General features: G+C 38.3%; 1 long non-coding RNA gene across 1 annotated transcript; it reads right to left on the bottom strand.

Moving 5' to 3' along the window:
• Nucleotides 1-3,899: 3,899 nt before the first annotated feature.
• LOC134530038 (uncharacterized) lies at nt 3,900-7,534 on the bottom strand. The gene is made up of 4 exons (XR_010074763.1): nt 7,252-7,534; nt 6,864-7,089; nt 5,472-5,565; nt 3,900-4,023 (listed from the first exon to the last, which is right to left on the bottom strand). It is a non-coding gene; the product is annotated as an uncharacterized LOC134530038 (long non-coding RNA).
• Nucleotides 7,535-14,847: the final 7,313 nt, after the last annotated feature.

Genomic DNA, 14,847 nt, shown 5'->3' with positions numbered 1-14,847 from the left:
ACTGACTGAAAACATTTGAGAAATTAGAAAATGGTGGTTTGAGTACTAATGATGCTTGATTGTTCTGCAGAACACAATTTTCATTCCAAAAGTAAATGGTTAGGATAAATACATTAAAATGCCACATATATTATTTATTTCATTTATTTAATATTTGTTGCGTGCCTACCTACAGCTTATGGCCTTGGGTGGTAGGCACGATACAAACACAGATACATACAGACAGAACAAAACAATACAAAATACAAGACAACAAAACAAAAACAATACACACAACATGCAACATTTAACAATTAGTAAATAATTTCTTTACAAATATAATTCAGGAAAAAAGAAAACTAACATGAAACAATATAATAATTAACCACAAAAAAAAATCAAGTTATGTATAGTTGTATTTTTTTTTAAATTTTATTGTGCTATCTAATACAGGAAAGAAACTTGCATATTTATTGTAATTTTTAGTGATTCTGAATAATAGATCATTTGTTTTACTTAATGTACAAATTAAAGATTGCTTACGACTATTGAAAGTAGGTATTATAATTCCAGTATTGTGAAGAAAATAATTACAATTAATTGTATTTTTGTAACAATTGTGTACAAATAATGCATCATATCATCATCATGTTCCCCGAAGAACTAACACATTGCTAAGGGTAGATGGCAAAATAGTTTGTGTTGGTTGATTGTGCAAAAGCCACTTATTGTAAGTGATAACAAACAGAATATTGTACAAGTAATGGGGAAAAAGAGGCATAGTACATAACGTAGTAGTTATCAACATCAGGAATGACTGACACCATCAATCTGAAGTCTGGTTACAAAATTACACTTTATAATGCATGTTTCAATCATATTTGATTATTACTACACCCAATTCAGACTGAACATTTATATGCATTAGTTGAATTCTATCTCATTCGTGCACTTAGAAATTATAGGCTGATGTTGTATAATTTTAAATAATTAACATTTATGTGATAGAATCTTCAAACCCAAACCATAAAGGTGAATACTAATTGGCATATCTCAATAAACTTCTTAATTTAGAGGCAAATTTGTTAAACATTAATCTCACAGCAGATGATTATATTTTGTTTCTCATCCTCACAAAACATATTTGCATTTTTTGTATATTTCAGAAGACCCAGCTTCAGACAGTTCTTGTGAGGATGTTGCTCCTACTCTTCAGCCTCGATGCTCTACTACAGCTGCTAATTCACACAAAACCTTTATTTTGTATTTGGGTGTATAATTTTCAAGAGTCAATTGCATGCCAAATAACGTAGGTATATTATTATGAAGTAATATATTACATACAAAGCAGACAATTGCATTGTTGCTTTAAGAATTTCATGTTTGTATTAACTATGGCAATTAAAACCCAACAACTTATTCGTAGCAGATGTAGTATTTTTCATATATTATTTTTCATCACACACTCATGAGTCATCAACTTACCTACCCAGTGGCAATAATGATGTTTCACTTTACGTAAAGTTGGTGAATGGAGCATTGTTAAATACATGCAACAATGTTAACACCATTAAGAGAAAATTGAGACGAATAAGTCAATCTTCACTTGGGAAACATAATTAACTTTTCCATCCATTTGTACATTTATGTATTTTGTTTTCGTTAAATGTATCTACTGATATTTTAGTGTTATCAAATTTCAAAGTGAAATCTCGTTCCTAGTTATTTCAGTGATTAATCCCAATTGTACAATATTCTCTGATACCACACATCAAATATGAGCATAGTGTATATCTAAAATTTGTAGCCCTGGTGTTTACTTAAACCACCACTTACATTTACTTCATAGGTTCAAAGTTAGACGGCAAAATGTGCCATTTTGAATTTAAAGGTCAACAAAATGAACAATGAATTGGACAGTTATGATATACATAAAAGTTTTTCACTTGGACCACAGCACTTATGAAAATCAAAGGACTTTGAAGTGGCCCTTAATAAGAGACAAAAGTATTTACTATTTATGTACACACACACACACACACACACACACATATATATATATATTTAAAAAAATAAAACAGGGTGTGCTGAATCACAAAACGTATGAGCCAGAATGAGTTACAATAACATTACAGGTTTACTCAAAGGGGTACAAAGCACATGACGAGGTTTCTTCCAAAGTCATGTCAAGAAACACACATTAATACCACATCCCGTAATTCAAAATCCAAAAACACCAACTCACAGAAATTGAACATTTTCAGATGCATCCTGAAAGTAATAAACATAAAGTAGCGGTATGTGAAATATGTATATAATGTACATGAAATGTTTTAGCTGATGGAAATTACATACGGCATGCAATATAAATTAATGTGTGTGGCAGAGCATTTAAATAAAAGTAACAATTTAAATAAATAATAACATGCAAAGGTGACCATAAAGTATTTTGTATTTTGTAACCATATTATAAATACATGAAATACATACATAGTAGCAGTCAATATCAGATCTTAAACAGATATGGCTAAAGGTCTCCAGAGAAACATCAGACAGAAATGTACAAGAATTATGAAGGGCTTTTAACACTGTGTACTATGTTTTGATTTGTGTTAATAGTATTGAAATACTAAGATCGTGAATAAAATTAACAACTTAAAAATTGTTGCCACAAGAAATAACATACACTACACAATCAATTATATATATACATTAAAATGTTATAGTTCAATAGGTTCCATAACAATATTTCTTGATATTATCTTGTTATGTATTAATGCATGATTATTAAACAATTAAAACAACTGTAACAAGGAAAATTTTAAAATGTAAAATCTTTGCTTTTGGCAATGCATTTATAAGTTCATAACTTTACCCTTCTTGTCAAAAATAAAAAACATTGTAGAAGAATATTGTTATTTTTTTTAAACAAACAAGGGTAGTTCAGTGGTAAACCACATGAGTGCTTAATACAAGCCTAGGCAAAGTTTGCTCACAATTTCCCTGAAATGTGTTTGTCTAAATAACATGCAAAATCATTAAATAATAAATTATCTTCAATATGATGTAATTCCTGAATGTATGAATGTTCCTGGTCATGCCCACCGAGGATGCAAGCCCACTGACTGCTCTGCACACACAGCTGGCACACGAGGGGCTGGAACTCGCAGCACCGAGCACTTGAGTGGAGCCACGACTGGCGGCAGCAACAGGAACTGCAAAACAATCAAATAATTTTCAATGTTTTATTTGGAAACATTCTTACCCAACACATTGAGAGTATTTCAATCATGAAACCAGTTTTTACCCACTGATTCCCAATGTTTTTGCATAATACATAGTTGAATTCACAGTTTCCTACCTATTTTCACCACACCTGTATATCTACATGTTTTTAAACAAATATATTTGATATTACTTTTCTTTCTTAAGATATAAACCATTTTGACTAAACAAAAGTAAAATGAAATAAGATCCTGCAATACAATCCTATATCATAGGTAAGTGAACAAAATGAAACTTGAGACAACATAAATATGTTTGCACAATAATACTTTTAACAAAACATTACCTATTTCATCAAGTTAAAATACAAAAGAATCAAAAAGCAAAAATATAAACAAATGTACTTCTTTACTCAGACATTTGTAAAAGGCTGCATTATTAGAAAGTTCATGTAAAATTTCTTAATTTAATTGAAATTTGTTTACAAGTTGGAAACAAAATGCCAGGGCCTGTAGGTATGTGAAGGATTAAAGGAAATGCAATGGAATGGCTTAGCAACAAATGAAGATATATCATTGAATTATTCATAAGTAGCCATAACAATGAGTGCAAAAATCATAAAATATTCATTCCAGCCAAACAAACCTAATATTAAACGGTACGATCATGGTCACTGAATTAAAAAACACACGTAAAACAATGTGTGTAAAAATCATTTCAATACAGCTAATTGAAATGCCGGATGATGAACTCGTTCCTGATGGCCATGGCGCGCCCAGGTCGAAGAGGAACTGGTGGGATTGGCACATCATTGTTGGCCTGTAACAAACCAATCAATATATTACAATGCAGGCAATAATTGTTTATAGGTACATTATCATTACTATAGTGTAAATGGTCTCTACCTTAGCTTTATTTCCATTATAAAACATACTTCTTTTACACGCACGCACTCTCTCACACACATATACACACGCAAGTTGTGTACAAACAACAGAAGACACCATCAGAAAAATACAGCAAAAAGCTTTTCATCTGGCATGCTATGGTTTGCCTTCTGTAATGTAGCACCAGTCGAGCCCCTCATTTGCAGATTTCTTCAGGTGGATTTCGCCAGTAGACCTTGGCTGCCAAGATGTCTAGTTGGCTTCAATGTTTATTGCCATTGCCTGTTTAAATATTTGTGCAGTGTTCCTATTTTATAGCTGTTTATATATCACATTATAGGTACAAAAGCATTTGTATTTTCAAAGAGGAAGTAATATGTAATAAACATCATTGCAATTCACAAACTGAACAAGTATTTGTTTTATGCACTTCATTTGCAAATAATACACTAAGTTACAGGGAAGAAATCCCAGGTGTCGCCAATACTAATTAATAATATATAACAAAACACTTCTCACTTGCAGCTCAGCTTCTTCCACATAATCATTGTGCCTGATACCAATGTTGTGACAAATGGCACAGGCAACAATGATAGCTGCTGTTGTCTGCAGCTTGTTTCGTAAAACAAGCTGCAAGCAGGGAAAGCGCTGCTTCCAAACACTGAACATCCTTTCCACCAGATTCCTCGTCCGAACATGAGCCATGAGTACCTGTGTGATTACCTTAATGTGTATCATTACTACACATAATATGTACATTATACACATGTAAAACATGCTGGTTCACACTGTAATCAATAGAGACAACCTTAATATCACAGTTGAAACCAGCAATGGCGAATGTCACAAAAGTTTTAAATTAATCTTCCCTAGTGCAAATAACTTTCAAAGAATGTATTAATACCATATATATATATATATTTATATATATTTATATGTGTGTGTGTGCGTGTGTGTGTGTGTGTGTAAACATATATTTGTATGTATAGATTAACTATCTAATATAATTTCCAAAATGTAACATTAAATTAACAATAATTGAAAATATGTTCATAACAATAACGATCTGGCTGTAGAAGAAAATGTTTCTCCCTTGCTTGGTGGTTTTACAATAATAGATGTTTGCACTACAAAACTTTGCTGGAGTCTATTTGCACCATATTTTACTTTGCCAAAACAATTACGTTGAAGTTTAGAAATGAGTAAAGCTAAGGTGTTGGAGCAACAAATTTTGTTGCGAGCTTTAAGAGTTAGTATATGGAGATTAGTCCAGTTATGACACAATTGAAAACAATATATTATATGTATTTCACATTATTTAATTTAATCACACTTGCAGCTATAAAAATGCTGTTAGTGTTGTTATGAAATATGTCATACCTCTGCTCTGCATCTGTACGTGAACAGGTATGGCAACTGTGGGTAACCACTGTCTCCCAGCAGCAGTCCCTGCACACGCCCATCTTCGAATAAGCTAGAGAACATTTCAAGAATATCATAAACACAAATTGTTTCAAACTAACCATGTTTTTCTAGTTACTAGTAGTACATACAATTGTGACAGCTATTTATATATGTGTATAAAGTCTAAACATATACCAGAAAGTGCCACTCCCACTACTGGAATAATTTGAGTAAGGCACATTATGCTTCCCTGAGCAAAGATTGGAGCGAATGTCACACCTGTCCACCAACAATTTGATGTTATTCTGAAGAACAGTCTGTTTTCAGTAAAAAAAACTTACAATTCCACTTTTTTTTTTTAAATATTTCCTCACATTTACATTTTCTTAAAATCATACTTTTAGAACATACTATTACACCTTATGTACCTACACAAATATTAGTGTAAATGGTGAGATCAGTTGGTTACATTGGCCATGTCAACAAATCATGAATACAAGTGAACAGTTGGTTAGCTATGTTAACAATGCTATACATTAGAAAGAATGGATAGTATGAGGTTTAAGTTCTGTATCACATATCCAAGTTTTTACTTTGATCCTGATGGCAGGATCCTGTATACATTGATCCTTAGATAATTGAAGTTTGCTGTTTTTAATTACTATGTCACTAGGTAATGGACAAAAAAAAACACTTGTCATGTAACAATTAATTATGATCTAATATATATATGTGTGTGTGTGTGTATCAACACACACAAAAAAGGCATTTCCACAAGACCAGAGACATAATTTGTTTGTATAGCAAAATTCTAGATTTAATGTCAAGGATCTTTTGACATAGTAATTTAAAACAGCATTATGTACCAAATGATGAATTCAAAGCCAAGGAATGAACTTGGTAAGGTGATATGGAATAATTACCATGTAGGTGACTTAACCAATAACACTATTTCCAGGTTATTTACATGAACCTAACCTTGCAAAACAGACCTTTTTCTTAATATCATACACACATCCTTACAACTTGTAAAAGCTATAAAATACTCAAAGCTACGTAAGGTATCAATTTAATTTGATAATAAAATATGTCAGGAAATTGACACAATAATTTGAGGATTTTAATTTTACATAATAAAGGGTGGCTTTTAGAATTACCAGATTCAAGAAAATGCTCTTGACAAATTGAAATACTTTACAATCAAGCTACCTACATGAAAGAACTATGTGCTAACATGAATATTGTATTAAATATTGAAATAAATACAAACTAGACAAATTATTTCAATTTATCTCACAGTTCACATTTCATATTAAGGTCTGTCACGAAACATGTTTCAACATGCCTTAACAATGTTTACCTACCTACCTGTATACTTCCCCCCGAGCACCACCGGGGCTTTTGATTTTTATGTGGGTGCAGTCACTCCTGTAACACCGGGAAAGTGTTAAAATCGTAGCTTGTTCAATCGAAATTCATCGCCAGTGGGAAACCGTATCAGATGTAGAGTATGTTGCGCTAAACCGACAGAGATACGTCTGATAATTCGGGAAACTGTGGACTCGCTAACGCCTGTTAACTCGCCTGCCACCATCTGTAAATAGTATTTCACATTGCACCGATATGTGCCTATGCAAACCACAAATTAAACACCACATACTGAAGTGCACAATCGGCTAACCTAGGCAAAGAGTGAGAGATGGTATTATTGTAAACAAAAGGTATTGGTTAGTAACTATGATTTCTGACTGCTTACCTGGAAAGTGCCTGTTGCGTAAAATCGCAAGGCAATTAGCAGCTGCAGGACAGGCGGTAGCGGTAATCCTCGACGACTCCGTGGTTCTTCAAACACTAGCAAAGGCAGAATGTGATGCCGAACAAGATCCTTGGTAAAACGATATCGTCGTCTGAACAGCACGTCACTAAACCACTCCAGTGGATTTTTAAAATCCCTCAAATACCGACGTGGGTCCCTGGCAACGTTTCTTTCTTCATTTTCTAGAAATACTTCATCAATTAAATCAAGAAATTCCACAACAATTGGTTCTTATAATGCAGCCATCTTGAATTTTTTTCCATATTTCACTCCGAGGGCCCTCGGAGTGTGGTTGCGCGTATACTCCAACTATCCTTCGTTTTTACTCGGTTTCATTCGGATATTACTTCGTTTTTACTCCGTTCTCGACTGTGCAATGAAAATTCCTCCACTCAAACTCCACTCGCACTCGGAGAATTCTCGGAACGACTCTGCAAGCCGCCCTTAGTGTCGTGGAAGGGGTTTCCTGTTGTAACACCCCTCGTGCCTCAAAATTGAATTGTTTTGAATTAATTAAAAAGAGCCTTGGAAACTTGCTGGATACAAAAAATAAGTTAAATAAATAAATTTACCAGAGGCGGCACGAGGTGGGGAACAAACAAAATTTAGGAACTTCCTGTAACAAGCAAGGAGGAAGTTGGTGTGGATCGTTAAAATCAATAAATAAGAACTACACGATTAACTTGATCTATAGTTTCCCTGTTTTATTTGCCCTGATGAATTATTTTGTTTCCATTACTTTACATACAAAAGATTTTAACAAGTTTCAAAGATTAACAAAAAGAAAAACGAAAATGGGCCGGCCCGCGATTATTTAAAACAATTTACATTCTTAGTTTGAAATATAAACATTTGCATTATGAGTTTCACACCCAAAATTGGATGGATCCGATGATTACATTGATAATTAGTTCTATTCGTTCTACATTTTCTTGAGGAAGACACTGGTCGCTGGTGGGTTGGTCATCCGCTTAAGATAGTTCGTAGCTAGGTAAGGGGGAAATGTTGAATTTACATTACCACCCGGGGTCTTCAAACGATCACGTCGGGTAGTAGAAACGTTTCTTCTAATGTGACCCACGGAACAGGAGGGGGGGGGGGCCACGAGATGGGAGCAATCAGTCTCTCCCTGTCATCGACCCTGTCAAAACAGGGGAGTTGCCCAGCATGCTGCAGTCGTGGAGTCAGCCAGGGTCTGGAGCTCGCGAATTGCGCGGCAGGACGCGGATGATTTCTTCATGATAACATTTAAAGAGAAAAAATTTCGAAGGCAAATAATTAAACTATGCAGACAGACTAATCTACTAGGATTGACTTGAGGGATAGCATCCCTTATACCAAGCGACTACATAGTCGTTAGCGGTCGGATAAAGTCTTGCAGAGTCTGCCGATTCGCCGATACTCGCTGGAGATCTGTCTGCAGACGCGACGCGAGTAGATCTGTGTCGCGGCAAACCGTGTCTCGTAATTAAAAGTGCCCGCCGGCTCTTACAGGTGGAGGGAGGTCTGGGCCGCCGAAAGATTCCGAACTTGCCCGAAAGGGGGCGGAAAAAAAAACTCTGGCAGGAGATTTGAAGTTGGCATCACTGGGCGACAGTAGAGAACTCTGTCGGAGGGGTCTGAGTTGAAAACAATCGACTCGCGCCTGGCGTCCATATAACTCAAGGGAAAGCAGGTGCTGCTCTCTGGCGCCCTAGAGGGTAGGCTAGCGGAGAAGTTCGCGACTTGGTCGCTAGGTAGTGCTTGTGATCAGTTTTAGCGCACTCATTTTTGCGAGTAGACCTTGAGGAGGGTCACTGTTGCCCAGGGGGTTACGACCGGTCATTGGTCTTACTTGGAACTGAGAAGGGGGGGGGGGGAGGGTAAAATGCAACGCTGCTGGGAATCTACGCCCCGTCGTGGCTGCAGAGGGGCGAACATAACACTAATACGTGATGAAAGAGGCCAATCTCAACTCGTCTCTGAGAACTGGTCGTTTGCAAGCTACAGGCTTGTCTATGCAGTTAGGGTCACGAAGAGAAATGATATTACAGGCTTGAGGCGTGACTGAAGCGGGGGAAATGGTAAGCTGTCTGCCAGTCAGGGATTAGGCCAGCAAAATATCCGATACGCCGATGGGAAAGGGGCTTCAGAGCACTGAGACAAAGTTTAACTCAGAGGAGTACACCAGACTAACAAAGTAAAATCACACTATAGTAGAGCAAATAAAATTTCCACACAAAAAAAATTAAAATCATAATAAAAATTTAAAATATATCGTGTCGAAATTACTAATTAATGGCACATACTTCCCCCCTGAAAGACGGAGTCAGGGTGGCCCACTTGAGCCACCAAAAACCTGGGTTCCAAAAACTTACCCTGTACCAGGATCTACTGTAGTAAACTACTTACAATGGCTAACAATTCTTACGTGTTTAAATAAAGTCTAAAACTTACAGATAACTTATTGAATTAGGGGCGCCCCTTTAAACTAGACAACTTAGTGTAACACTTCTTAACCTAAATTTCTTATAAACTAGTACCATGGATTTTTATTTTACTTATGATTATGACCTAGGTTTTTTTTTTTTATATCAACACGTTGGTTGAGTATGGCATGCCGTAGTAGGAACGCTGTTCCTTGTATAAAGAAACACAGTGAAGAGTGCCCTCATTTTAGGTTGGGGTGTACTTTCTTCAACTGAGAAATGTGTGAGCGCGCGCGATATTCGCCGGAGCTGGGGTCCACTAACGCGACCGTGACTGGCGTGAGGTATCGCTGGATCTGCCAGGGGCCATTCCAATGATATGAAAGCTTGGCTGACCTCTTGTCGATCGCCTTGCTGAGTGTGTGTGCTCTGCACAACACTAAATCTCCTACTCTGTAGGGATTGGGATAGCGTTTTTTGTTATATTTTTGCCTGCTTGCCTCGTGGGCCAAGTTCAGGTTTTTACGAGCTCTACTCCAGACTTCCTTAATGTTCCTGGGGTCGTATGGCAGTAACTCTTTTAACGTCCATTGATTAGAGAGTGGGGTGTTGGGCTGGTATGTAAACATGAGTTCAAACGGTGTTGTTTTGTGACTTTCATGTCTGGCGGAATTGAAAGCCATTTGCAACCACACGAGATTGGAATCCCACCTATCCTGCGAGTTCGCATGGAATGCTATTAAGGCAGACCGGAGGTTTCGGTTGAAACACTCCGCATGCGAAGGCTGGGGGTAGTAGGGAGTCGTGGTCACATGCTGAATCCCGTGTGAAAAACACATGTTTTTGAACTGAGTCGATTTAAAGTTTGTGGCATTATCGGAAACAATAATGGAAGGTACCCCGGATATTTTGAAAATATAATTTTGGAGGGCTCGAATGGTGATTTCGGCCGTGGCTCTTCTAACAGGGATTAGCCACACAAATTTTGAGAATGCATCTACGCATACTAGAAGCATTGAATTTCCGTCTTTTGACCTTGGGAAGGGTCCCACAAAATCAATGAAAAGTTTTTGCATGGGCCTTTCGGCCACATCGGAACTCAAAAATCCGAATTGTTTTTTCTGGGCAGGTTTGCTCAAATTGCACAACTTGCATAATTTGACCCTCTGGGTTATGTCTTTATGCATTCCATCCCAGATGAAATGCTTGTGGATGTTTTCAATAGTTTTGAAAATGCCTAAATGTGCACCTAAAGGTGATGAGTGATAATATTGAAAAATCATGTCCCTGAGATTTTGAGGTAAGGCTATTTTAAAATTCTTACATTGCTGAGTTCTTCGATAAAGAATTCCCTTAGATAGTTTGTGGTATTTTGGGGGTGAACCTGAGTTTATTTGCGCAATTATGTCAGAAAGTTGCGGGTCGTAAATCCGAAAAGGCTAGCGGAGAATCTGTGAGCAATGCGTGGCAGGCCATAGGATTGTTTTCCTGAATCTCGGAGTTGGAAGGGTTCTCGAACATTCGAGAAAGAGTATCTGCCACGATGTTCTGTGAACCACGAATATGTTGGATGCTGAATTTGAGAGAAGCAATTTTTACAATCCACCGACCTAATTTACCTAGTTGCTTCGGATGGGCTAGAAGCCAAGCAAGGGCCTGGTTGTCGGTTTCTAGTAGGAATTCTTTGTGTTCCAAATAGGGCCGGAACTTATCTATGCCGAAAACTACGGCAAGGCACTCAAGTTCGTATACCGAGGAGGCTTTCCTCTCCTGGTGTGTTAGGGTGCGGGAGGCGAAAGCTATAGGTTGCCTGCAGCCATCGAATTCTTGTGACAACACGGCCCCAATGGCCACACTGGATGCATCGGTTTGCAAAATAAAAGGTTTACTGAAATCAGCCATTCTAAGTACTGGAGGGCTAGCTATTGCATGTTTTAGAAAATCAAAAGCTTTGTCCTGTTCTGGACCCCAATTGAAAACGGAATTTTTTTTACGTAGAGCATTCAGTGGTGCTGCATGCTCAGCAAAGTTAGGTATGAATTTGGCGTAAAAATTTGCCATGCCAATAAACCTGGAAATGCCCTTAGCATCTTTAGGGGGTTGGAAATCCTTTATCGCTTGTGTGCGATTAGGGTCAATGGTCACTCCTCGACTTGAAATCAGGTGTCCGAGGAAAGAAATTTCCTGCACTGCAAATTTCACCTTCTTTGTATTAACAGTGAGGCCGGATTTACGTAGTCGCTTAAGGACTTCTTGCAAATGAGCCATATGCTCTTCAAAAGATTCTGAATAAACAACAACATCATCAAGATAATTAAAAACAAATTTGAATTTCATGTCGCTGAAAATTTGGTCTAGAAGGCGTGTTAACACTTGGGCGCCTGTGGCTAGGCCAAAGGGTACTACCTTGTATTGATACAGATTCCACGAAACGCAGAAACTTGTGACGTGTTTTGACTCTGGTGTTAGTGGTATTTGATGATAGGCCGAATTTAGGTCAAACACACTGAAAAATTTGGCTTTACTAAACCAGTGACATGCCGAATTTAGGTCTGGTAATGGCGTCATCTCTACTTCAATTTGCCGATTCACGCGGCGGAAATCGACCACCATGCGGTGACCTTGGCCTTGGTCCTTGGGTACTAAAAATGCCGGGGAGGCGAAACTGGAAGTGGAAGGTTCGATAACATCTTTGTCCAATAAATTTTGTATGTGATCCCGCATTATCTGCATTTTAGGTCCTAATAATTGGTAAGGGTGACACCTAACTAGGGTTTTGTCCAAAAGCTTAATTTCATATTGGGTGAGATGGGTGCGCCCTAATTTTTCACTCAAAACGTCGGGAAAGTTACTGCATAACTTCTCTATTTCTCGTTTCTGTTCAAAGTTAAGATGGGTTAGTGAAATGTTATTATCACCTTTAGCCTCTGTGTGAATGGCATTTACTTTGCTCTGACATTTTGCGTCAGGTGACACAAAAGAAACAAAAACTTGGTTGTTAAATTTAAAGTGAATTCTTCGTGCTTTCAAATCAATTATCATGCCTGTTTTTGCAATAAAATCGGAACCAAAAATTAAATCTGTGGCCAAATCATCTGCTACTAAGAATGGGAAAGACCAAGAAAACAAATAGATTTTTACTTTAACAAAAACAATACGATTTACCTTCAAAGGCTGTTCAGCAGCTGTAAAACACTTTATTTTTATTGGCTCTACCTTTTGAGTCAAACGGTCTTGTTGTAATTTCCTGAATAGCTGGCCTGACACGAATGATCGCACGGATCCAGTATCTATTAGGCCTGGAACTTCTTGTTTTCCAATTATTGTGTTGGCGTAGGGCAAAACTGTGGGTATATTAGCTAGAATATTATGACATGTTCTTTTGTCCGTGGTTCGCGGACAATTACATCGTCTGCACATAGGCCTAAACGTGTTACAGTTTTCCGTTGGCTTGTCTTGACGAGCTTTGTCTTTCTTAGCTCGCCTTTGTTTTTGTTTTCTTAGTTTATTTTTTTTTCTGTGTGGGGAAGCTGTGTTTTGTTGTAGTTTTTGGTCGAATTTGGCATTAGGGCCGGTATGAAGGGAAAAATTTCTAACTGTTGTTTGGGCGGCTGGCTCAGAAAGAATTTTTTCTGGCCAGCGATTTACACGTTTTTTGAATCACGCGAATTTTGATAGTTTGGGCGATAGTTTTTTGCGCGACACTGTTCAATGTAGTGCCCGGGTTTTTTGCAGTACCTGCAGACAGGTATCCGTTCATCTTTATTTTGAGGCTTAGCGACTTGTTCATTGCTGTTTTTGTGTTGCGAATTTTTGTTATAATACTGCTGCTTATTTTCTGTTATTCTGGTATTGTTGTGGGCGTAGACATTAGCTTCTCGATTTCGCTGGTGGTCTGCGTATTCTACATTTGTGTTGGAGATGCACAAGCGATCAAGCTCAGCAAAATTTTGTGGTCGGGCCTGAAAAACTGCCCGCGATCTTTCTTGAGGGTTAATTCCATCAAGTATGTTAGAGACTATCTCACTCTCAGACACTCGCAACCGAAGAATTTGAGCGGCTAGTTTGATGTCTGCTATGTAATTAGGTAAGGCTTCATTTCTTTGTTGTAGCCTGTTGTACCATTCCAACCTGATATTGGTCATCAAACGGGCTGGAATAAAATAATTTAGAATATCTTCGTGAAATTGGTCAAAAGAATAATTTTGCTCAATGGCGAGCGTCACTCGCTCGCTCAAGGGTGGTTGTGTAAAGGGGAAAATAACTTCTAGGAGTTCCCTGTCTGGAAGGTTTGCCTTTTATTTGATTTTGAACAAATTCTTTAGGAAGTCGATTAGGCTCCTGGGCTCCAACCCTGTGGTTTCCTTAAAATTAGCCAGCAGTCTTTCAACGGGTTTTGGTATCTTAGCGTAAAAACTACCTCCAGTTGTCTGATTGAAGGTAGGAACCACAGGTACTGGGTTCGGTGCTAGATTAGAGGCGTGAGGTGTGACTGGTGGGGGTTGAGTTTGGTTTTGAAGTTGGTATACCTGCGGGCCCAATGGCAGGTATGTGGTGGCGGGGCTGGGGTAAGGAAGTTGTGATTCTATCCTGCCACCAGGGTGCACAGGGGCTGGTTGTGGTAGCGTAGCTGCCAGGGTGGAAGGAAAGGCTATCAGTGGCGAAACTGACCTTCCACTGGCCGAGGAGGTGGGAAGGGCTTCCGGAGAGGTATGGAGGGATGAGAAGGCTGACCGGAATTCATGATAGGGGTTGAAAATGGCGGGTGAGGTGGAGGGTAGGTACATGGGTTGGGGCATGTAAACAGGATGAGCTGAGAGCGAATGCATAGGATAGGCGAAGGTGACATTGGTGCTCGGGTGAGTACCAGTCGCCATGACAGTCGCAGATGGAAAATGAGATGGTGTGAATGTCGAAGTCAATGCCCGGCGACGTGATGTCACTGGGGGTGAGGGTGGTGGGGAGGGTAAAGGAGGTGGGGTAGGGACTGGGCTGTCTCCAGGGTGCATTTGTTTTGGGGGTTCCTGTACTTGACTGTCAGTTACTCCTCCTGCCACTGCCTCTACGGGTTCAAGTATTCTTTGGTCGATTGCGGCTAGTTTGCTCCGCAATTGGAAATTTAGACCAG

This window comes from Bacillus rossius, chromosome 1 (genome assembly GCF_032445375.1).
Source record: "Bacillus rossius redtenbacheri isolate Brsri chromosome 1, Brsri_v3, whole genome shotgun sequence".
Classification (NCBI taxonomy): Eukaryota; Metazoa; Arthropoda; class Insecta; order Phasmatodea; family Bacillidae; genus Bacillus; species Bacillus rossius.
Note: the sequence above shows the minus strand (reverse complement) of the source record. Positions and strands in the feature narration are given on the sequence as shown.